Source organism: Felis catus, chromosome B1 (genome assembly GCF_018350175.1).
Source record: "Felis catus isolate Fca126 chromosome B1, F.catus_Fca126_mat1.0, whole genome shotgun sequence".
In the NCBI taxonomy this organism is placed as follows: Eukaryota; Metazoa; Chordata; class Mammalia; order Carnivora; family Felidae; genus Felis; species Felis catus.
The window spans coordinates 134,947,075-134,970,232 of NC_058371.1; the positions used below are offsets into that span (position 1 = coordinate 134,947,075).

The window sequence follows — 23,158 nt, forward strand, 5'->3', positions numbered from 1 at the left end:
ATCATGACACTGACCAAGATAATGGGCTTTAAGGAGATACCATTCGTTATTCCCAATCTTAACTTTAATGCTATATTGTTTCATAAGGAGAGGAACTTCACATACATGAGCTCAGTGAATCCCACAAAGGGTTCTTACTGAGAACACAAGCACCCAACATGTTACATAATCAGACTGAAGCACAGATCCCTAACTTCCCTAAATAGATCTAGAAAGACCCTCAATACTTTCATGCAACAGCTACAGAGAAATTAGTGACTCAACTAACAGTCTTTGCCATATTTGCCTTATGAATTAAAGAAGGGGAAAGAAAAGAATAAAGTTTATCATCTTTAGGAAAAGTTTCATTTATGTTAGTGAGGTTGTCAATGGTACAAATAACAAATTTATATTTGTTTCAGGAGTGCATATGTTTATCTCTTCCAGACTGCTTCTCTAATCATATTTGATTAAGTCATGTCTAAAATGGGTTTATGTTCTTTGAGATATGGCAATGGATGGCAATGAGGAGGTGCTCTGGGGCATATATGACTGGCTGCAAGCTACAATTGTAAATTATTTTTTTAATGGGAAATCTGGAGTCACATATAGTACTTGATTAAGTATTTTAGTTCTCAAAAGAAAATTTAAGTGACTTAATACATTATTTTCATTTTAGAGTTAACGGTGAAATTAGATGACACATGGGGACGTGTTAGACATGTAATAAGCATCCTTAAATAGCAGAGGCCTTCCTTACTGTCAGAGAAAAGAATGTGGTCTCCATTTATGTATGAGCCTTTGTTCTCAGTACTGAATAGCTAACATTATCGGAATACATCAGATACCATTCTACCATGTCAAAGACTGGCAGAGCCACCTGGATGTGTGTCAGCCGCCAAAGAGCCAAATGACCAGCCCATCTGGTATGTGGTCACGTGACTAGCAGGCTATTTACATACACGCATCAGACAGAGAGATCTTAACACAGCCAATTGTATGAATTGAATATGAAGGGGGAAAAGTGAGACTATAGCTCTATAGTACCTCTAAACTGACCCAAAGGAAGAAGAAAAATCACATGATTGTACAATTCCCTCACTTTGTATCCTGTGGACAAATGGAGACAGGATAACTGGACAGCACAGTGTACTGAAACAGGCAAGGGTTTTGGAGCCAAATCCTGAATTCAAATTCTGACTCTACCAAGTTATGAGTTCTAAGACCTTAGGCATATTACTTACGCTCTTTGAGTTACAGCCTCTACTTATGAAAAGGAGGAATACGGCCATCTACCTAGTTATAACAGCTGTTGTGATGTTTACAGGTAATCCTTATGAAACACCTAGAACAGTATGTGACCAAACAAGAATGCATGTAAATGGAAAGATAATGTAGAAAGAGTAGTATAAGTATCAATAACAACACATTGCCTATATCTATTATCACCATGACCACAATGCTGCTGCTGCTGCTGCTGCTACTACTTCTAACACCAAAACCAACACTTATACAATATTATGGAGAGTGTGTTGTGAAAACAATGATTTGCAGTAAGCTAGGTATTTGCTATTTTGATGTTTCATCAATTGAGTTTATCACTTAAATCAAAAAACAAAAACAAAACAAATATTCTGAGATGTATGATTGAGCTAGACTAAATTTATAAGTTTTATTTTATTAATGTGCCATTGGAAGTTTATAAATCTTCACAATGCTCTTGAATAAATCAAAGGTCAATTAAGAACCTTATTTTTCTTTTCCAGGCTTACCCTATATTCAGGTACTAATAAAACAGGTGCCTAGAATTTTTATATCCTTTTTTTATGAAGTTCTAATTGAATACTTGCCAGAACAATTGACACAAAGCATATTTTTCTAGAATCCAAACACAAACTGAATTGAAAACCAGCACTAAGATACATATCATTTCCTATTTTCTATAAACTTCTCAGAAAATTCTACAGTTCAGTAACAAAACATTTGAATGATTTAAGAAAGAAGAGCTAAATAACTTGATAGCTTTCGTTTTTCCACTGACATTCTGATACAAAGTATTTCTTCCTAACATAGCAGCTTGCCATTAACTTTGGTTCGTGTCCTTGATGGTCACTAATAAATGATAATTCTATCAGGCTCTTAAATGGGTCATAATGAGACAGTTTCTGCAGAGTTTCTTGTGGGACTCATGAAAAATATGTACTCCTAAGAGCATTTTAAACAGGTAACAATTAGTTAAAATGCATCTCAACTAGTTTTATAGACTGAATAGAGAGGATATTAGAATCAGCAGTAGGGAGAGATGCTAAAAGGGGGGAAGGAGTGACCGAAAGACTGGAAATATCACTAAGAAGAGCATACTTTGAGAGTCAGGATATCGAGGCCATTGTTAAAGGGCTTGGGAAAAAGACCATTTAAGCAGGCATGTTATAACCAAATAAAATTTAAACTATAATTTGGTATAGTTTTTCTCAGCAAACTTTCATGCCTTCAAATTCTCCTCTAATTTTTTTTTCCTACTCCTCCAACACACTTTCTACTTGAATAATTGTCATCTACCTGAGTGTTTCCTAAGTATACTACACATTCTCACCAACTTCATTGGCCAAATCATTAACCTTGCCTAATATTTCCTTTTCCCCATATTTGCCCAGCCAAGTCCAATTAATGCTCATTCATTTCTGCAGCTTCAAGATTTCCTGCTCCAAGCATTTTACATGTTCAACTGATTATCCTCTGAATCAACACTGGTAGAATTGGGCACTACATGGATAAAGGAGACCTAAGTGAGTTAAATACCTTACAAGTAAGAGAAAAGACAACAGGTATTTTAGTATAAATTAGAAGGCAGAATGTGGACAAATAGTTAGGAAATTTCCTTTCCCCCTTATCATTGCCTGCATTTGCAAATTGTTATTGATTGAGGACCCACTGTGTTCTTGGTACTACATTAGACATTATTGAAAACTGTGGCAGAATTGGCTTTCTCAAAGGGAACATTACCTATGCTCACCCTCTCTATTAGGAGTTTCTTATATAAAATGAAATCGAAGTAGATAATGTAATCAGTTTTGGCATTTGCTGTATTCCTTGAGAAAATTGTATTGTAATTTGAGAAATTATTGCCTTTAGTGACTTATCCATATCCTTCTTCCATCACCTGGGCCTTCAGAGTTATGAATCATTTGAGAAGTCCCTGACAACCTTTTCACCTTTTGCATCACAAAACTGCATAAATCATATATGTTTTCCTACACTGAATGTGGAAATTAAACCTCTTTTTAATACACTATCTGTCTTGCTTGGCTGGTTTATGATGAGAAAGAAGGCCAAATATGTTTTTGAAGCAATAATTCATCAAGTACAAAGGAAGAGTGTGCAAATAGCTACATCTTACTAAGTAAGCATATTTTTAAATCTTCATAAAATATGATATCATACCTCACCAAAGTTGTTAAAAATGACAGGGGTGGGGAGGAAGGTGTCAATATTTAGATGGACAGAAAAGGTATAAAAGTGACATGCAAAAGTCATCATCTCCACAAAAACATTTTTGCAAGATGGAATGTGGAAAATGATGTAGGAGAACATTTGACGACAAACCACAGACAGGGAGGACTTTGAAGACAGACAAAAAAAAACATTCTCTCATTTCTCTTTTATAATCAACAAGATTAAAAGATTGTCAGTCCCAGTGAAGAACCCAGTGGAGGGAAGGGTGAAGGCATCCAACATGTGACCATATATTGCTTTGATCCTGGTGTCAACTGATGAGAACTGTATTCTTACAAAAACAAATACATTCAGGTCCTAGGAGAAACTAATTTCTTCTTTGTAAAGGCTTCTGGGCTGATTCAGTTGCTCTAAGAAAGGTAACTAAAATGATGAACTTAAATAATGATTTCATTGAGGTGTCGTTTCATGTGTGTCTTGTTTCTGCAACAAAATTATAAACCATGTCACCCATTTCCAACCTGTCACAATAATTCATAATTAAAATAATTAATTTTCTTATTTACTTTGCAAACATTAAGGAAGTCTATGTATGATACCATGCCAGGTGTCGTGAGAAAGGAATTAGCCCTGTGAGGACAGCCAGACAGTAGGGGCTCAAAATCTACCTTGAGTAGAAAGTGTAACTTCTCCACGTTTTTGTTTCCTTCCTGGGAAAGTGGTATAATAAGTGGGTTAAAAAATAAGTATATAGAACAATATAGAACAATGGCGCTCAGCTGGTATTTAGTCCCTATTAATACATGCCACTTAAAAGGAATTGAAGAGTAAATCATGATCATTATTCCTGAGGAGTTTAAAATCTAGGAAGACATATAAAACAGGTGACAAATAATTGTTATAACATGTCATCTAACTGGTACCCCTGGGAACAAAGTCATTCTTCACAGCCAATTTTTCTGGTTGGCTAAGGATTTTACACTTTTTAAGCACTTTTTAAAAATTATTTGAGTTAGAAATGTCTCTAATAACATCTTGTATATTTATTTATTCTTCCCCTATGATAACCTGGACATCATTTATTATTTTCATAACTCTGCAATCACTTTATGAACACCAGTTTAGGGTACTTTGCTAAGTGGGCACTTTGCTAGGTCTGTTTGCTCTACCTTCAATGGCCTTAAATTGCTATAATTTTTAGGATTTCTGCATGATATTTTTAGAAAGTCTCTTCTTTCATCAGAGCCACTTCTTAAAGCTGTCAGAGTTTGTGTTTGTAATATCACTCTGCCTCCTAATTTTCTGCTTCAAATCTACATTATGAGTCTGGGGATGGAAATCACCAGGCAAGTTAGACTTGTTCTTTGTTCTTGTATTTCCAATAAATATTAAGTATTCATTGAAAAATATAAATACATACCAACTCCTAAAAGAGAAATTATTTTATAAATGACTAATGAAATAATAAAAGTAAAGAATCAGTTTTTCAGCCTGAAGTATAAAACATCAGCCTGACAAAATGCAAATAACATTAAAAATTTAATAAACTGGGTAAGCATTGCAGTAAGCATGATTGATTAAGGATTAATATCTTTATATGCAAGTTCATATAAATCAACAAGAAGACAATGAAATAAAAAGCAACAGTGTAAAGCAAGTCACAAAGAAGAAATTATACTTAGTGAATGAACATATGAGAAAATAACCCTTTTAATGATCTAAAAAGTATATACATCAGGTAGCCTTTGGCTACTAAAGTAACAACTTTTTAAAAATATTTTTAATGTAAAAAGTTTTTAATTTTGTGAGAGCCATGTATTGGACATTCTGTTTTGAAGAGCAATTTAGAAATCAACATAAAGAATCATTAAAAAGTCCATCATCATATAATATTTGGAAATGCTATATAGGCAAAGATAATGTGATAGCAATATTTGTTGTTAAAGTTGGAAGGAAAATCCTAATTGTCCAAAAATAAGGGTTAGGTGAAGCAAATTACGTTTTATTGAATTATTATAGTTATATGGTAGTGTATTAACTAAACATGCTAAATATACAGGTTTAAATATATTCTGAAGCCTCTCTTTGTTTAAAACAATAAGGTATTGGTCCATGTATTTACAAACTAACAGAAAAAAAGAAAAAACTCAGAAATGGACCCAAGCACCATGGAAACTTGTTACATGATAAAAGTGTCATCTGAAATCACTGGGGAAAAGGTCAGACTTTTTTAAAACTGAGGTTGGGGAAATTGGATACCTATTTGGAAAAACATAAAAGTGAATCCTACCTCACACCATATACCACAATAAACTCCAAATGAATTAGATATCTAAATGTTAAAACAAACAAAAACAAACAGACAAACAAAAAAACATACAAGTACTAGAAGAAAATGTAGATACATGGAAAGCCTTTCTAATTATAATTTAAAATTCAAATCCAATAAACATTTGATAAATTAAATAATATAAAATTAAAGAAAAAACTTTTGCATGACTTTTTGATTAGTCAAAAGATGAATGACAGAGAAGACATTTGCAATGTGTATCATGAAGAATAAATTTTCAATTTGCCACTTTAATATGTAAAAGCTCTTGCAAATTGAGAAATAAAAATACCAAAATCCCAATAGAAAAAAATGCACAAAAATATAAATTTGACCCACCAAAAAAGGTATACAAATTTCCTGGCCCACAAAAATAAAAAAAGATGGAATTCTCAAAGTAAGACAAATTCTAATTAGGGGTACCTGAGTGGCTCAGTCAGTTAAGCATCTGACTTTAGTTTAGGTCATGATCTAGCAGTTTGTGAGTTTGAGCTCCACATCAAGCATGGCCCCGCATCAGGCTCAGCCCTGCATCTGCTTGGCATTGATGGTGTGGAGTCTGCTTGGGATTCTCTCTCTCCCTCTCTCGATGCCCCCCAACTCTGTGCTAGTGCTCTCATTCTCCTTCCCTCTCTCTCAAAATAAATAAATAAACTTTATAAAATGAGTTAAAAGATTTACTAAGGTACATGTAAAAAAGACTTGAGGACGGAGTGCCTGGACGGCTCAGTCGGTTAAGCATCCGACTTTGGCTCAGGTCATGATCTTGCAGCTTGTGAGTTTGAGACCCATGTTGGGCTCTGTGCTGACAGCTCAGAGCCTGGAGCTTGCTTCAGATTCTGTGTCTCCCTCTCTCTCTGCCCCTCCCACTCCCCCACTCACTCTCTGTCTCTGTCTTTCTCAAAAACAAATAAACATTAAAAGAAAAAGATTTTGGGGGAAGGAATTGCAAAATTCCTCTGCTTTGAGGATTTTTGGATCATAAGAGCATGTTTGGTTCACTCATGCAGTACAGACTAAAAGTTCTGAATAATAAAGCCTAGGCTCAAGCTTCCTACATGAGTTAATTCTGAAGAATACATCATCTCTCAGAGAATTCCCAGCAGGATTGAGACCCAGCTGCTCAGAGCCATCACCTTCTCCATAAGCACCCTTCATTGCCTTTTCTTTCTCCCATGTCTGGCTTCACTTCTTCAACAGGCTTCCTTGGATCACCTCCCCACAAATGATCTTCACTCAAATCCTTGTTTCAGGGTCTGCTTTGGGAACACCCAAACTGAGAGAGGTTGTATTACTTTTAAATAAAAAAAACTAATCACAAAAGTTATCACTTTTATCACAAATTTAAAATAATTCCATATATTTTATTAATGCAGAGGCAACACATGATCCAGTGGGTCAGCTGAGCCAGTCTGAGTTTGTAGTCAATAGGTCACTGGACAAGAGCTTTAGACAAGTTTAATTAGGGCTTCCTTCCTCTTCACTGTTAACGCTTTTCTCTCTACCAGTCCTGATGCAAAGGGTCACTGGGTCTGTGAGTGGCTTATATCTGAGAAGAAATCCCTGTGTGTTTCCCCTACATAAGCCTAATTTCTCAGAACCCCAGAAGCCCAAGTAGGGAAGTGACCAGAAATCTGAGCCCTGCAGGTCTTTGAGTGTGGAAGATTGAAAGGAAAAGAGAAGGGAGCTTCATTCAGGAACCTTAGCAGGAGCAAAAAGGCCAGCTATCTTTTTCCACACTGAGCAGCTCTAGGGAAGAATCCTCTTTCTTACCTATTCCATCTTCTAAAGGCTGCCAATATTCTTTGGCAGTCTGCTTCCATCTTGAACGCCAACAATGGCAGGCAGAGTCTTTCTCCATCACTCTGATACTGACTCCTCTCCCTCTTTCTTTCATATTTGAAGGACACTTGTGATGACATTGAAATCTTCTGGATAATCCAGGATAATCCCTTTATTTTAAACCTAATTCCACCTATAAACTGAATTCCTCATTTTCCAGCTAAAGTAACATATTCACAGGTTTCAGGGTGAACAGTCAATTGGGGGGTCACTATTTTGCCTATCATAAATGGTGTGTATTTTTTCCTCTAACATTTTCTAGTTAGTTAATTGCTGATTTCCAGGAATGCTACTATTTTATGTATATTAATCTTGAAACTGGTGAACATGTCAAATTCATGTCTAAATTATTCTAATGATATATCTAATGCTTCTCTTGGATTTTCTACTTAGTCAGTTTCATTATTTGTAATTTTTTCTTTTCCTTTTAAGTTCCTGCATGTCTTATTTTTCTTGCCTTTTAAATTTGACTAGGACATCCAGCTGAATAATGGGGATAATCACAGATTTCTTATCCTGTTGTTGACTTGAACAGGAATGTTTATAAGTTTTTTCTAAATAACAATAACATTTGTAGGAGGTTTTTGATAGATATCTCTTTCCAAAATAGTAGAAAATTTTCTCTATCCTTAGTTTACCAAGAGTTTATATCATAATTAAGTATTGAATTGTACCGAACGCTTTTTCTCTGTTGAGAAACCATATGAAATTTTCTCCTAAATTTTACAGGTGTCTGAAATTGAACCATCTTTGCATTTTTGGATTTGGATAATCTTTTGGCTATCATGTAGTTTTTTATACACTGCTGAAAATATTTTGTCAATGGTACATTAAGGTTTTTGCTTTTATAGTCATACATGAAAATATACTATACTATTTCTTATTCTTATCCTTATATCCATTTTTAACATCAAAGTTATACAAGCTTCATAAAGTGGTTCAGTTAGATTTCCCATTTTGAATGTCTGACTGTTTGCCTAAGATAGACATTTTCTGCACTTGAAGGTTTTTAAAATTATGCCTATAAATATCTGGGATTGTTACTTGAAGATTGGTGTGGAAGAAGGGCAAGACATTTTACCATTAATTTTATTTCTTTCATGGTTACTGATTTATTCATGATTTCTATTTTTCGAGGCTAGGTTAATAATTTATATTTTGTTAGAAAATTATCTATTTCATCTAAAACTTCAAGTTATTACTGCCATCTGGTCATGCTACTCTCCTACAAACTTTAAATCCCTTTTGTATCTGTAGTTTTAATGTGTTTTCCTTCCCAATGCTATTCATTTGTGCTAGCTCCCTTTTTTTCTTGCTCCCATCTATAGATGGCAATTTCTCCTGCAGCTGCCAACAAATAGTTTTGTGTCATGGACAAATCCTCCTGTGGGAAAGGAGATGAGAAGACATTTGAGAGAGGAGTAAAAGGTCAAAGAACCTGAATGAGGCTGCTTCTCTCACTAGAGAAAGATGATGTGAAGGAACTTAGAAAAGAGGAGAGCATTTAGTGATTTGAATAAATATCTGCAGAACAGTCTATTAGAATGGCCCTCTATAAATTAGCCTCTATGAATATGGAAAGAATACTATAATACCTTTGTTACCCATCTAACTCCATAATTTATCTTGCATTTTCAGACTCTCATAAATATTTAATAAAGTGCTACTGACAAGAGAATTTTAGACAATATAAATCAATTTATGTAATAGCTCTAAGACTCACTGTGACTGACATTTTGCATAAGCAAAGCAGTAGATAAAATTATATGTGATAGTTAATGTATTGCTGCAAAAGGCAATCCAAATATCTCATTCTTAAACTCATTAAAAAATAAATGGATTACCTATACAAGAGAACTGCTGGGGATATGATTAGTTACTGAATGTGGAAAAGGTGAACAATGTGACCAAGAATTAACACTAGAAAAGAAAAGGGATACACTGTGTGTGAAGTATTATGCTGAAAGAGGGAACTTGCATCATAAAGAGTAAAAGTTGTGGGAATTGTATGACAATGGACCACTCCACAAAGACGTTCAATAAGACTGACTAGAACCTAATTTCCACAGACAGAAAACAGGAATTCAGGTCATTTATGTGAGAACAAATTGGAGGTAAAAGCAACACACACACATTAGGACCCCTGTCAGGACAACTCTCAAATAGAACAAGAAAGGACACTGCAACTGTGACTTAGGTCAAACCTCTCATGCCGACATCAAAATTATAAAGAAACCAGAATCAGGCAATCTGAAGAGTGGAGAAGAGAACCCATCCCAAAAGGGGAAAAAACTGTGGAAAAAAAACAAAGCAACAGATAAGAAAGCATTTCACAATCTCAGATACATCGGGCATTTATTATTTTAGTACCCAAATATCACCTATTCTTTTCTTAATTAATATTTTCTTTTTTTAACTTCATTTATTTATTTATTTGAAAAAGAGAGATAATCCCAAGCAGAGCCCAATGTGGGTCTCGAGCTCACAAACCTTGAGATCAAGACCTGAGTTGAAGTCAAGAGTTGGAGTCTTAATTGACTGAGATACCCAGGCACCCCAAATATCACCTATTCTTTCAAAACATTTTCCCCTGGCCACAGGGCTCTGGTGTTAGCTATGACTGAGCCCCAATCGGTTGGATGTACATATTCTACTGAGCTGAGCTAATCGGAGCCTGTTGAGATTGCCCAAGCTTGTGCTAGGAGAACCAAACTCTTCTTTTCTCCTTGTCAGGCTGTAGGAATGTGAATGAGGTCTTCCTACAGAAGGTTCCCTTACTGATGGAGAATACAGTCTCAGAGAAAAGAACCATCACACTGAGATGAAAGAGATAAATGTGAAGAATCCTGACAGCAGTCAACCCCCAGACCCAGTCAACCCTAATGTTACTTCCACACCAACCCCTCCTACCATTTGCTTATATGAGCTGACAAATTCCTCTCTGTGTTAAAATTATTTCAAACTGGTTTTCTGTCTTCAGCAAAGATTCATGACTAAAGACCAGATATATATATATGTGCAATCAAGTAATTAAAGAAAAAACTAAAGAAACCTCTAAAGAGAAAAAGGAAGTAGTTCTAAACTGAGCGTATTTATTTAGGCAGCTGGATAGGAGAACTGAAAAACTGAACAAAAGAAAATGTTTCTCTTAAATGTGGTGTGCTATGATTATTTTGCACTGCTTTTGTAAGTGGGTTAAAAATTATGGTTAGCTGACCAGTGAGGGCATATTAGTAGTCCCAGTGGCCAAAATGAACACTGAAGGAAGAATCTCCACGTGGCTGACATGGCAGCAACTGGGAAAAGATTTATGTCTCCTCTGGTGGCCGATCATGCTTGATTCCTCTTCACTTCCGATACACTTCCTCTTCACTCAAGCTGTCCACTGGAGGTTTGGCAGCCACTTATGAACTGACAGAATCTAATAAATTTCTTTCCCAACCTCTTTTGGAGTTAGATGGAAAAATCCCTGAAAAATCACCTCTTGATTGAGATATTCCTATGAATAAGTAAAGGTCTAGTAGCTATTATCTGCTACCTCCTGTGGAGCAGGAGGTAAAAGGCAGGAGTGACAGAGAAGTGTTGAAGATTGACAAAGCAGAGACAAAGCCAAATTAATCTAAGGGGCAGGAAATGTAAGCCAGAGCTAACCATGAGTTGGTTGAGATGATTCATACACCTAACCTGAGAATACACTCAAATCCTTCAGCACTCTGTCCTCTGGAGTGTGAACAATTGACAGCACACTGATTTCTCCCACCCTTTGTTAATTGACTTATAATTAACATACCATGTTATATTAGTTTCAGGAGTACAATATACAGTAAAACCTTGGATTGCAAGTAACTTGCTCTGCAAGTGTTTCACAAGACAAGCAAACATTTCTAATAAATTTTAACTTTATAAAAGAGCAATGTCTTACATGATACTGTATATGGAAAATGCAAAAGTTTCCACCAAAAAAACCTGCTAGAACTGATTCATGAATTCAGCAAAGTTGCAGGATATAATATCAATGCACAGAAGTCGGTTGCATTCCTTTCCACCAACAATGAAGCAACAGAAAGAGAAATCAAGGAATTGATCCCATTTACAATTGCACCAAAAACTATAAAATACCTAGGAATAAATCTAACCAAAGAGGTGAAAAATCTATACACTGAAAACTATAGAAAGCTTATCAAAGAAATTGAAGAAGACACACAAAAAAACGGAAAAAGATTCCATGCTCCTGGATAGGAAGAACAAATATTGTTAAAATGTCAATACTACCCAAAGCAATCTACATATTCAATGCAATCCCTATCAAAATAACACCAGCATTTTTCATAGAGCTAGAAAAAATAATCCTAAAATTTGTATGGAACCCGAAAAAACCCGAATAGCCAAAGCAATCCTGAAAAAGAAAACCAAAGCAGGAGGCATCACAATCCCAGACTTAAAGCTATACTATAAAGCTGTAATCATCAAGACAGTTTGGTACTGGCACAAGAACAAACACTCAGATCAATGGAACAGAATAGAGAACCCAGAAATGGACCCACAAACGTATGGCCAACTAACCTTTGACAAAGCAGGAAAGAATATCCAATGGAATAAAGACAGTCTTTTCAGCAAGTGGTGCTGGGAAAAGTGGACAGCAACATGCAGAAGAATGATCCTGGACCACTTTCTTACACCATACACAAAAATAAACTCAAAATGGATGAAAGACCTAAATGTAAGACAGGAAGCCATCAAAATCCTTGAGGAGAAAGCAGGCAAAAACCTCTCTGATCTTGGCCACAGCAACTTCTTACTCAACATGTCTCCAGAGGCAAGGGAAACAAAAGCAAAAATGAACTACTGGGACCTCATCAAAATGAAAAGCTTCTGCACAGCAAAGGAAACAATCAGCAAAACTAAAAGACAACTGACAGAATGGGAGAAGATATTTGCAAATGACATATCAGATAAAGGGTTAGTGTCCAAAATCTACAAAGAACTTATCAAACTCAACACCCAAAAAACAAATAATCCAGTGAAGAAATGGGCAAAAGACATGAATGGACACTTCTCCAAAGAAGTCATCCACATGGCCAACCAATGCATGAAAAAATGCTCAACATCACTCATCATTAGGGAAATACAAATCAAAACCTCAATGGGATACCATCTCACACCTGTCAGAATGGCTAACATTAACAACTCAGGCAACAAAACATGTTGGTGAGGATGCGGAGAAAGAGGATCTCTTTGGCACTGCTGGTGGGAATGCAAGCTGATGCAGCCACTCTGGAAAACAGTATGAAGGTTCCTCAAAAAATTAAAAATAGAACTACCTATGACCCAGCAATTGCACTACTAGGTATTTATCCAAGGGATGCAAGCATGCTGTTTCTAAGGGGAACATGCACCCCCATGTTTATAGTAGCACTATCAACCATAGCCAAAGTATGGAAAGAGCCCAAATGTCCATCGATGGATGCATGGATAAAGATGTTGTATGTGTGTGTGTGTGTGTGTGTGTGTGTGAGTGTGTGTGTGTGTGTGTGTGTGTGTGTGTATGTGGTGTGTGTATATATATATATATGTATATGTATGTATATGTATATATATGTATATGTATATATGTATATAGGTATATGTATATATGTATATATGTATATGTATATATGTGTGTGTATATATACATATATACATACATACACACAATGGAGTATTACTCAGCAATGAAAAAGAATGAAATCTTGTCATTTGCAGCTACGTGGATGGAACTAGAGGGTACTATGCTAAGCGAAATTAGTCAGAGAAAGACAAATATATGACTTCACTCATATGAGGACTTTAAGACACAGAACAGATGAACATCAGGGAAGGGAAGCAAAAATAATATAAAAACAGGGAGGGGGACAAAACATAAGAGACTCTTAAGTATGGAGAACAAACACAGGGTTACTGGAGGGGTTTTGGGATGGGGTATAGGCTAAATGGGTAAGGGGCATTAAGGAATCTACTCCTGAAATCACTGTTGCACTATATGCTAATTTGGATATAAATTAAAAAATAAAATAAAAAGAAGAGTGATGTCTTGCAATACACGTAGTATATGACACTGAATGCCACATGATCACAATTGAGACAATTGTTCTTTTCTCTCTCTCTCCCTCTCTCTCTCTCCCTCTCTCTCTCCCTCTCTCTCTCCCTCTCTCTCTTTCTTTCTCTCGATGCAGGATTGTGGGTGATCATCTCCATGCTCAGATGTTTAGTCCCAGGCAGTAGCGTTTGGCAGAAAAATCCCAGTGATTTTTCAGAACGCTGGAAGGTACCCACAACTAGCACTAGTGTATTTTTTGTCCCTTCAAAGCACCTATGGACAGTTTTTTTTTTTTTTTTTTTTGCTTTTCCATGTAAGAGTAAGCTAAGGAATGCTTTATTTCATTCTAGGTCATTGGGTAGGTTCCTTGTTAAAGTTGCATGAAAAGAAAAAGATCCCATTGAGCCAATAGATAGCAGTGATTCTGTCAGTGATAGTGAAAGTCATCCTACACAATAACCCACCTTTCCTCTCCCGTGTCTCCCAAACACCAGCCACAAAAGTTTTCAAAGATTAACTGCAGGTTGATTTGTTTATTTTTTATATTTTATATTTTCTTTATTGTTTTGTATTATATTACAGTATTGTAATCATTTTTATAGGAATATTTTTAGGTTGTGGAACAAAACACTTGAGTTTCCATTATTTCTTATGGGGAAATTTGCTTTGATACACAAGTGCTTTGGATTATGGGAATGTTTCTGGAACGAATTATGCTCGCAAACCAAGGCTTTACTGTAATGATTCAACATTTCTATACATGACACTGTGTTCACCATGATAAGTGTACTCTTAATCCCCCTTATCTATTTCATTCCTCCCCCCACTCACCTTCCCTTTGGCAGCCACTCGTTTGTTCTCTGTATTTAAGAGTATGATTTTTTGTTTGTCTCTTTTTTTCTTTGTTTGTACATTTGTTTTGTTTCTTAAGTTCCACATATGAGTAAAATTACATAGTATTTGTGTTTCTCTGACTGTCTTAATTCATTTAGCATTAACTCTCTAGGTGCATTCATATTGTCCCAAATGGCAAGATCTCATTCTTTTTTATAATTGAGTTATATTCCATTATCTATATATCTATCTATCCATACACATATGTATATCTATACCACATCTTTATGCATTCATCTTGGGTTGCATCCATATCTTGGTTAGTGTAAATAATGCTACAATAAACATCGGGGTGCATATAGCTTTTCAAATTTGTGTTTTTCTTTTCTCTGGGTAAACACCCAGTAGTGGAATTACTGGATGATGGAGTACTGATTTTAATTAGCCTCTAATTCATTTGCACTTCCTTGTGACAATGGGAAATAATTTAACCTTTCTCAGCCCCTCTTTCTTCTGGATCAAAAAATGGATCATCATTATCATATAATATCTAATAGTCTTAGCTTTGTATTTGTTACATATAAATTAAATAGCCTTTTTCTTTTTTAAAAAAAATTATGACAAGATATAGAGAAAGCTGATCAGGACTCAGCTTCCTTGAACTTCAATTCAATTAATTATTCATGACCTACATTGCTAAATTAGCCTAGGGCTCCCCTACATTTCCAAACAATTATGAAAGACATGGTAAATTAAAAAATCCTTTAGCATCCAGATGGCAAACCTTTAGTAAAATATAGTAACTTCAACCACTCTATAGTTGAGTATTCTCTGACAGCATTTTCAACATCCACAGTACACTAGTTATAATGGCCCTGAGTGACTGAAATTTAACATTTAATGAGCAACTACAATGGGTCAGGTACTAAGCTATAGTATCTCCAACTACAACAGCAATAAAAATAACAACCTAAATAACAATAACTAGGAGAATGACTAATATGTACTTGTACTTACTATGTGCCAGGCATTTTGCCAAGCAGTATCTCGTTTCATCCTTATAGCACAATGCTATAGAACTATAACTATCTACATGTTACAATTGAAGCCCAGTGAGGCTAAGTAATTTGCCAAAGGTCACATGGTTAATTAGTGGAGAAATGAGACGAGAACCCAGACTGCCTATTATGGGTTAAATTCTGTCCCTAGCCAAAAAGATAGATTTTTCCATGTAAATCTTTGGTTTCAATAAATAAAACATATTCATAGCTTCTATTTTATATCACATTTACAGATGAGGAATACTTCTAGGCCCGAATAGGTTAACAGCCAAGCTACTACTGCTGGAAGGAATGCATGCCCGCACTCTAGGCATTTTAAGCCTAAAAGGAGAGACTTAATATTAGAGAACACCACACTTCACCCTCTAGGCTAGAGAACTGAAACCAGAGGAAAAGCAGAAGACTTAGTGAAGCTCCTGTAACCAGCATCTGATACCCTCACCTTCATGCTACAGAAGTAAATGACAGCTGTGCTACTTTTAGATTAGCTAGAAGTAGGTTTCCTGACTACATTAAGTGAAACTTTCTCTCATTGTTAACAATTGCACCACGGGCATTAGCTACAGAAAAGTATCCACTGATAAATACATACTATTAGCGAAGAGGGAGCCACACAGGTATCTTGTTTCTTCAAATATCAGGAACTTCCACATCATAGCAGGAGAGCAGTGGATCAACTCCACCTCTCCCAAAGGTTCAGTCCAAAAACTTCCTGTTGGCATTTGCACCAAATAAACTTCCCCTTCTGGCATCATCTGAGGGACTAGGAGATCCAGCCGGCTTTCTAGGGGATTGGAAGCTCATATTTTATGATCCCTATTATAGATCTCAATCCACCAGCTATTTCCTCAGGCAGGTAGTTCTGACCAATTTGGACATCTTTTTTGGTGGCAATTTTGTACATAGGAATCGCTTTTTGCACTGCAGCACTTACCAGAGGGAAATCCTGTTTCCTGCAATGAACAATCATCATTCTGGGCTCCAACAATTGGCACAAACCCTGGAGGACAAATCCATCCTGCAGCACTTTGTACCTGCTTGTATCTTTCACCACTTTGCTGAGTCTCTGTTTTGCTTCATTTAGTAGTAGGTCTGTAAAAAGGTCTTCTCTCGCTCTGAGGACTTTGAGTCTTGCTTGGTTCATCAAATTAAACATCTGAATTTTCTCCTCCTGCTCAATCTGCTTTTCTTTTTTCTCATAGTATTCCATTATCTTCAGTCTTTGGGTTTGCACAAGACAACCTTTCTCAATGTTGAACACTTCCTCTGCCTTTGCATCTATTTCTTCCGCTTTCTCATTGGATTCTTGTTCAATAAAAGCCATCATATGCTTAATCTGCTTTTGCACACCAACATCACTGAGGGCCATGGCAAAAGCAGTGCTAGGCTGAAGAGCCACTGGCTGGAGAAGAGATTAGAAGGGCCCCAAAAGGATATTTTGAAGTCCTAACCCCCACTGCCTAGGAATATGACTTTATTTGGAAATATAGTTATTGTAGATATAATTAGTTAAGATGAGGTCACACTGGTGTAGGGTGGCCCCTAGTCCAATATGTGTCCTTATGAAAGGATGGCCATGAACACAGAGACACGAAGCAAGAACACAGGCGACAATGACGACAGAGATTGGAGTGATATAGCTACAAACCAAGGAAGATTGCCAGCAAACCACCAGAAGCAGGAAGATGCACAGTATGATTTCCCTACAGGTTTCAGAGGGACCATGGCCCTGCTGACATCTTGATTTCAGACTTTCAGCCTCCAGAACTATGAGAAAATACATCTCTGGGTTTTGAAACTACCTAACTCCAATGCCTTCAGCATGCCATGTTTTATTACCACATCAGCATTAAATCTTTCCTGGATGATGAAAGAAATATTCAATTATATGTAAAATAGGTATCATTTTTCAATTTTAATGAATTCTAATTACACGAAGATACACATAAGACAGATATATATATTTTTTAATCAGAGTTCCTAGTCTCTGCCTCAGCTGTTGTAAACACAATTTTTGTAGTTATTTTTAAATATTTTGCAAAATAGCCTTTTAAATTACAGGAATGGTCAACATCTATCCTGAAGCAATTTTCATCTTTAAAAAAGGATTCATTGTATTTTGTGGGTGGCTGTTCAACTATTTTATTTAAATAAATTAAATAAATTACCACACTCTAAGAGCTCATCTGGAAGAAACAGACTAATAGTAGAAAGGACAAACAAGACAAGCTTACACCATACATGATCCTACGCAACCAACAATTTACCAGACCACAGACACGGATTTGCCTTCCAGAGGAAAAAACCAGGAGAGAGAATACAGACTCAGGGGAAAGACAGGAAAGATACAGTGAGGATATCTTGTCTTGGAAGTCTTAGAGACTTCCAAGTCTTAGAGAAAGAGATGGGCACACAAGGAAAAGCAGGGTGGGGTGAGCAGAAGAAAAATGAGCCTGAAGATATAAGGGGAAGCAGGTGGAGAACCTGCAAGGAAATGGGGAGGAGGGGTTGAGGGGGAAGGAGGAGGGGGGGAGGGAGAGAGAGAGAAATACAGAGAGAAGAAAAGAGATGAGGCTGAAGGGACAGTAAGGGAGAAAAAATATTCTGAATTGTGTGAAGGTGTGACATTTTGTCTGTTCATTGCCCTGATGGCAGACATTTCTTCAGGGTCCTAGTGCCAGCTTCGACATGAAATGAGACATTCCATGGCACTTTTTCATAAAGATAAGTATCCAGTCAAAAATCCAAAGGGGGAAAGTCCTACTCTTATAAGTCTTTTTTTTTAATCTTGGCAAAGTATTTCTCTGAAACAAAAGAGCAGTGTATATCCCCATCACATTGTTGAAGAGTCCCTTTTAAGAGCTGCCACATCACATGCAATCCTTGATCACCATCAAAGCCCAAGTTTTCTAGTGCCAAGAGCCAAGTGTGCTGTGGTTTGATCTTTGAAAAATATTTCTGGATAGTAAAGATCAAGGGCCATAAATATGGAGACACATCTTGTCACCATTCTACATTTGTGCTATTAGAGTATGATATCTATTAGGAGCAGGGGTTTCTCAGTAAAAGGCACAATTACAACAGCCCATAGTACAAAAGTAGCATTTTTAATGTATCGTATTTAATTTATAAATATATAATTGTAAATGTATTTATTACATATTATAATGTAAATATACATATATGTAATTAAAAATTACATGAAAAGCCTCAGGGTTCAAAGTAAATATCCTTTAACAAATTCAAACCAGAAAAAGTATCATGAAAAAGCAAAAGGAAACTCAGCAGCATTACAGTTGCAGATCTTGAAGCACATTTTTATTATGCTTTAAGAATAAACATGCCACCAGGTTAGAGTAGATGAGCCTTTCTAAATACCTGGATAAAGAAAGAGTTTCTCAAAGAGAAAGTTTTCTTCAGGTCCTGCTTCAACTTTCAGTGCTAGAAACTGTTTCTATATTTAATATACTGATAAATAGGTCCTCTATAACACATTCCATATGTTTTTAAATGTGTGCATATGTCTTTTTTATAATCTAGATATTCCTTTTAAACTTTGTTTTTTTAATCCAATTAAGCAATATCCAGTTAAAACACACAGATAAAAACTAATACTAGGAAGCAGAATCTGATAAATGATGCAATCAAGTGTATAGCTAGAATTCTCTAAAACCTAACACAATGGAGGGATCACTCCTTGCAGGGACAGACTGGAGGAAAGGTTTCATGGAAGGACAGGACAGGACCCAGGGCTGACCAGACTCACACAAGGAGGGAGGAGGGAATTCCAGGCAGGGAAAGGACTGGAAAAGGGAGTAATACTGGGGTATGGGAGGAGGACAGGGGAAAGACACAGAGAAAGAAGGTTGACTGGGTCAATTATGATTGGAAAGCCCCAGCAAGAAGTGTAGCCAGTGTAGACTTGGGGGGAGAGGAAAGATAGGAAGAAAGCAGTGGTTTACTGAACTGGCACCAATATGAAAGATGGATTTAATTGCAGCAAAAGCTAAAGGCAGATAAATTAAATGGTTGTACAAAACAGCAATAATCCAGGTGTCAGAAGGTGGAGGGCCTGGGGAAGGGTGACAGTAATGAGAATGGAAGGAAGGAATATTATGAGAAATGAATGCTCAGAGCTTGGAGACAGGATGTTGGAGTTTTATCTATAGGATCTGCATTGTGTTTCTATTTCGGCTGGTGGTGGCAAAACATTTCTGAGCCTTTTTAGCCTTAGGTCAAATGCTTATGAGTCAGGAAGAGAAACATTCTTTTATTTTTTTTTTACCCCAGTTTTATTGGCATAAAATTGACAAATGCAGTTGTAAGATATGGAAAGCATACATCACAGAGAAATACTCTTTGAGAGTTGTAATTTAAGAATGGAAGACCACTCCTGCAACCTTCAGAATAAACCACTCAATTCTGCCCATATCTCTCTTAAGTTGGAAATTCTTTTTTTGAAGTTAGCATTTTTAATGCAGTATTTCCTTTAATAATAATTTTGACCTTGTTGCCCCCAAATTATTGTTGTTGGGTGTATCTGAATCAGGGTTTTAGGAAAGATATTTCATGTCTTCCCTAACTGCCTTACATAAGAGGAATCACATGAGCAAGGTGAAGGTATATTTTAACTGAGATATGCTTTCTATATCTCAATATATTTCTATATATTGAGTGGAAAACTCAATCCTGAGGCCATATACCTGGAAACTTCAAAAATCTGAATCAATTCTAATGACCAAAGAATACATTTTAAAAGTTTTTTTTAATTGTACTGAAAAGACAAAACAGATATGAAAAAATTCATGGACTCACATACATGAAATTGATTCGTAAGCAAAGATGCCAAGCTTCTCTTCAAAGTTTAACCAGAATTTAGACACTTTTCTAACAAGAAGGCTACCTGCATTTTCAGGCAGGTAGAAAACAGAAATAAAGAAAGTGGCAAGACATTCATTCTTTGACTCTTTTATTAAACAACCAGTTATTGAATATCCATTTCTATACAAGGTGACAACTACAAAGATGAAGAAGAACCTGTCCCTGGGTGAATAATAGTGAAGTCTGGGATTTAACAGTACATTATAGTTTATAAGGTCCTTTCTCTTCACGTGTGAAGATCTCCAACAACCCTCAGAAAAAGTTAGGAAACACTTCTATTTTTTTAGATCAGAAAGTAAAATGATAAAAGGTCTTCTGTAACCCACATCTCATAATGCGCATGCCCATTACTGTTTCCTGGGTTATTCTCTTTATTCTGATGAGAATGCTCTCACTTACTCATTCAGATATTGATGAAATCCATAAATATAACTGAATACCCACCACACACCAGGCACCAAAGGCTTTGGAATGAAGAAGACGAAATAAACAGAATCGTTGTCCTCAAAAAGTTCACATTCAGGTAGGAAGGCAAGTAAACAGCTTTAGGGAAGTGATCAGTGACCCAAAAGTAAGCCCCGTGTGTCAATGTGCCAATCTCTGGGAGCTCCCTCCCCCAGGGCCATGCAAATCTGACCATCCTAGATCAAGACCCATCTTCACTATACAGCCTTCACTTTACAAAACCTCAGTTCACATTTGTTTGGTTTTGCCCCCAAATTTCCAAACCATTAGAATCTACAATTTAATCCTCCATTATGTATGTCCTTTTATATCTTCATTTTTTTTTTAATGTTTATTTATTTTTGAGACAGAGTGAGTGAGCAGGGGAGGGGCAGAGAGAGCAGGGGAGGGGCAGAGAGAGAGAGAGAGAGAGAGAGAGAGAGAGAGAGAGATTGAGAATCCCAAGCAGGCTCCACACTGTCAGCACAGAGCCTGATGCGGGGCTTGATCTCACAAACCTTGAGATCATGACCTAGGCTGCAACCAAGAGCCGGACACTTAACTGACTGAGCCGCCCAGGAGCCCCAAATCTTCAATTTTTTTAAGTTTATGTATTTATTTTGAGAGAGAGAAAGAGCACAAGCAGAGGAGGGGCAAAGAGGGAGAGAAAGAGACAATCCCAAACTGGCTCTGCATGGTCAGCATGGAGTCTGATGCAGGGCTTGAATTCACAAACTGGCCAGATCATTACCTGAGCTGAAACAGAGTCTGACACTTAAACTGACTGAGCTGCCCAGGTGCCCCTATGTTTCCAAATTTTAAAATATGTTTCTTACCTACTATACCAGATTTCTAAGTTTCACATGGGCAAGAATGAAGTCTTATAGGCTCCTATATTCCTCTCTGAGGACCTGAGCATTCCACATCTGAACTGACGATTCATAAATATTTATTGCTAGATTTATATGTGTCATGTGATATAATTGAAACAGTATATTTTGCCTAGCTAATCTCAACTAAGATAATTTTCTTCAAAAGTTGTGGGAAGGAAATCTGGAATAAGAAAAAGATCTTGGTAAACATGTATTCCATCCTCACTCTAAATATTCTTAGTTGTTTTAATGATTTGACACCTATTAGGTTGGCACTAGCTCCTGCTGGGTTAATAATCTGTATTCTTAGTAACAGAGCAGTCCAACTATTTTCTTTTTTTTCTTATTTTTGTAATGTTTATTTATTTTTGAGAGAGAGAGAGACAGAGTGAGCAGGGGAGAGGCAGAGAGAGAGACACACACACAGAATCCGAAGCAGGCTCCAGGCTCTGAGCTGTCAGCACAGAGCCCAACACACGGTTCAAACCCATAAGCTGCAAGATCATGATCTGAGCTGAAGTCAGACGCTTAACCGACTGAGCCACCCAGGAGTCCTCCAACTGTTTTCTAAGGACATAAAATTATTTATTGTCATCACCTAATATATGTTTATTCTCTATTGGAGCCATGACATTAAAATGAATATTATGGAACCCAGACTTCTAAGTATTCAATATTATGGAAATATGGGGCTGTCTTAAACATCTGAATCAGTGCTGTCTCACAGAACTATAATGAAAGTCATGTATAAAATTTTTTACTACCTACAATTAAAAAAGTAAAAAGAAACAGGTGACATTAATTTTAATAATGTACTTAAACCCAATGTATCCAAAAATGTATCATTTTAACACGCAAACAATATTAAAAATATTAGTGAGATATTTTACATTCTTTTTACTAAGTCTTAAAAATACAGTGTATATTTTATGCTTACAGCACATCTCCATTTGGAGGCTAAATTTTTATCAGAAATACTTGATTGTTATTAGGAATGAAATTTAAAACTCATAGTTTAAAAAGCAGATTTCCAGAAACCTAGTTATTCCAAAAAATACTTAAACTGTTTGCAATAATTGAAAAAAATGTGTTTAAAAAATATTTTTTAATGTTTATTTATTTTTAAGAGACAGAGAGACAGAGAGACAGAGTATGAGCAGGGGAGGGGCGGGGGGGGGGGGGAGACACAGAAACCGAAGCAGGCTCCAGGCTCTGAGCTGTCAGCACAGAGCCCGATGCGGGGCTTGAACTCGTGAACTGTGAGATCATGACCTGAGCTGAACTCAGATGCTTAACAGACTGAGTCACCCAGGCACCCCAAAAAATGTGTTTTTAAACTCAAATATAAGTTAATTAAGTTAAAATTAGAAACAAATTAAAAACTCAG

General features: G+C 36.4%; 1 protein-coding gene and 1 pseudogene across 2 annotated transcripts in view; both read right to left on the reverse strand.

The window, feature by feature from the left end:
* Positions 1-23,158, reverse strand: part of ARHGAP24 (Rho GTPase activating protein 24) — a 661,374-nt gene that overhangs the window by 471,529 nt on the left and 166,687 nt on the right. The gene's annotated exons all lie outside the window — the stretch shown is intronic.
* On the reverse strand, positions 14,540-21,303 carry LOC109499078 (annotated as a pseudogene).